Raw genomic sequence first — 3,578 nt, forward strand, 5'->3', positions numbered from 1 at the left:
GCATTGGCAGGCGGACTCTCAACCACTGCACCACCAGGGAAGCCCTGGGTGGAAACATCTTGCATGGCCTAGGGAATGTCCTCAAAATGATGTATTGATATATGCTCTAATTCAGCAACAAATATGTGGGATTTTCTCTTCCATAAGCAGGATTCATGTGTCCAGGAAATCAAGGTTTGGAAATGGGAGTGGCTTCTTTCACTACTAACCCTGCAAGTTTGCTAACAAAATTTTTGCTTCCCATCCCTGTGACTTTGGGTTCTGCTAGTATAGAAGACTTAGGTCCCAAAGGAGGAAGATTTCCATCAGGGGATACAGTAATGGTTCTATTAAACTGGAAGGTGGAGCAGCCCCCTGGCCATGGGGCTCATGTCAGTGAATCAATAAGCACTACTATAGGGATTACTGTACTGGGGGAGATTACTGTACTGGTGGAGGGATTACTGTACTGGGGGAATTACTCTCCTGGAGGGGGGCTGGTTCTGATCACCGAGGGTTGCTACTAAACAATGGGGGAAAGAAGAATATCTGGAATTCAGAGTCTCCCTGGGGAGCTTCTCTGTACTCTTATGTTCTGTGATAAAAGTCAGTGGACAGTTATGACAACCCAGTTCAGGCACAGTAGACCAGACCCTCCAGGAATGAAACTTTGGGTCACCTTACCAGGCAAAGAACTATGACCAACTATGCCTGCTGAGGGCAAAGGGAACGTGGAAGGGGTAGTAGAAGAAGGAAATTATAAGTATCAGCTAACACCACAGGACTAGTTCAGTAAAAAGAGTTATAATATGAGTATTTTGTCTTATTTTGATATATATATATATATAAAATCAAACAATTATATATATATATATGTGTATATGTATATATAAACAAACTCTCTGCCCCTCTTCCATTTTCCTACCAAGTAAACTTATATCTCAGTAGTTAAATTACAGGGTATTGAAGGGGAAGTGTGACTCAACTAGAAGGATGAGCATCACCAAGAGATGGATAAAGGGACTTTGTGTCTTTTTGGGACAGGGGTTAGTGTTTTAGATTGGACAAGGGTTGCATAATGTTTGGTAGAGGCATGGCTTTGAAATTATTTTTATTTGCAAATTAAGGATAGTTAAAAGAGGTTTGTAGACAAGTGGAGGACTGTGGTGACTTGGTCATGTGTCAATTAGGCTAGAACTTTAAGTTTCCCAGAATTCATTTCCTCTGTGGTTTGGGGTTAGGATAAGGCTACAGTTGAGTCCAGAAGAAATACGCAGGAGATTTAGAAGGCGGAAGTGAAGCTCTCTGAGGCTGGTGCGGGGGCACAAGGCACCTGCTGTTCCCACACAGGGAGGCTGATCTCTGGCTGGACCCACATTCCCCCATCCTCTATCAGATCCTCCTTTGGTCTCTGGGAATTGTAGGTCAGGTGTGTGCACAGCTTCATGGTGAAGGGCACCAACTCCTTCTGAACAACAGCAGTGTCACTGATGTTGGAGGTGGTGAGAGACAGGTACAGGTTCCAGTTTGCCTTTGCAGGTTCCCCATCTTTTCTCTTCCTGCTAGTACTCAGACCTGCAGCAACTTCAGGCGTGCTCCAGGTACACGGAGGCAGTAGCCTCCCACTGGATTCTTTACCACTTCTACATTGCACAAGGTCTGTTCCCATCGTAAATCCCCTTCTCCATATCACTCATAGTGGTCTTGCTTCTCTGTTAAACCCTGACTAATACAAATGGATTCCATCTTTCTTTTTTCAAACCAAACCCTGACCAATATAAATTACAAGATAATGGTCCATCTTTCCACTTCATTTAATAGACAGATGTTAAATGAATGAATCCACTTAAGAGTTCATTCTGTGCTTTGTCTTCATCACCAAACACTTGTTTCCTAATCCCTTGTCAAGAATTCATATCTACTGCATCAAACCAGGGTTTGCCAAGACATTGAATGCAGCAACAGATAAGGTAGGTTCCTGCCCTCGAGAGCTTGTGGGGAAAAAACCAGACACATAAGTGGTAAAACTGGCTTTTATTGCCACAGCTCCACTAAACTGCTCTTTAAAGGTCATTGAGGATTGACAGCTGAATACTCTAATTGCCAAACCCATTGTTTGTTTATCCACATCCTGATCATCTTCAGAAGCAATGGCATCAGGCGTTGCTAACGATTCTCTAGAAACTGAGCCCTATAGGAGCAGGACTCTTTTTTGCCTTGTTTTGTGCCATGTCCTCAACACACAGAATAGTATCTGGCATGAGGAGGTTATTAATAAAATTTGTTGAATAAATGATTGAATACATTTGCTTCTTAAGATTTGCTCTGTCATTGGCTCCTGAGATGTTGTAGTCTCCTTGTATTTCTTACTAATTTCCCCCCCTTTTTCATTAGTGTCTCCTCTGTAAATATAGGCATTCCTCAATATTCGTTCTCCACTTAATTCTTCCCTCTAGATTTTATTTATTAAACAAATATTTAAGTTACCTAATATGCACTTGAAATTATGCTAGTTACTTGTAATCCAACAACAGTGAACAAGTCAAGGCTGCTTCTGCTCTGATTTCATCCAATGGACCTCAAACACCATCTCCAAGAAGATGAATTCCAACGTTTCGACTGCTTCTTGGGCCTTTTTTTATGGATACCCTCAGCTCAAAATTCAATACGTGTATAATAGAATTTGCCGTCACTCACCAAAATATTCTTATTTATAGGTGAAGCCAAATCTGGCCTCTGTACCTTGACACCAAATTAAATTGCAGAGACAGAATTTTGGGTGAAGTAGAAAAGAATAGCTTTATTGCTTTGCCAGGCAAAGGGGGCCACAGTGGGCTAATGCCCTCAAAACTGTGTGTTCTGACCTGGAGGGGGTAGTGAGGACTTTTACAGTAATGCTTCAAAGAGGGCATGATCAGCTCATGGACATTATTCTGACTGGTTGGTGGGGAGGTAAGCGCGAGTCAGCATGATCAGCCTTCTGGTTCCAACCAGTCTGGGGTCTACGTGCTTGCGGGCAGCATACAGTTAACTTCTCCCACCTGGTGGGGGTTTCAGGATCTGCAGAACAGCTCAAAGATAGCGTTATGTGTATCCCTTGAGGGGGAACCAGGACCCTGCCCCAAGGCTGCACTCTTGTTTCTTGAATGCTCCTCCCTTGTCTCTGCATCCCCTCCCTTCCCTGATTAGCAACTGTTTGAACCTGCCCTTTGGAACTCAGGGAAGGTCATGGAGGCTGAATGAAGCCTATTGCCTGTAATCAAGAAATAGGGGACACAGCAAGGCTTTTGTGGCCCAGAGCCTGCTTGGTTTCATAGACACCCTTTATCTGGTCATCCTTTATCTTTCACAGCCCACCAATCATTCAGTCGTATTGCTTCTTTCTCATTTCCATCTCATTCATTGCTCCTGACCTAGTTTAGCCCTTGTCAGCTCTCACCCCATGAGTACTGTCAGCCATCCAACTCTGTGCCCAGGGGGGCCTTTTCCTGCCCTCCTTCCCAGTGCTGCCGGGATAATCTGCCTCAGAAGTTTTCAGTGGCTGCACATCTCTTGAGCACAGCATCTAAGGCTCTCCATCTTCTTTCCCTAAATCTCCT

The sequence above is a fragment of the Lipotes vexillifer genome, unplaced genomic scaffold, assembly GCF_000442215.2.
Source record: "Lipotes vexillifer unplaced genomic scaffold, Lipotes_vexillifer_v1.1 scaffold498, whole genome shotgun sequence".
In the NCBI taxonomy this organism is placed as follows: Eukaryota; Metazoa; Chordata; class Mammalia; order Artiodactyla; family Lipotidae; genus Lipotes; species Lipotes vexillifer.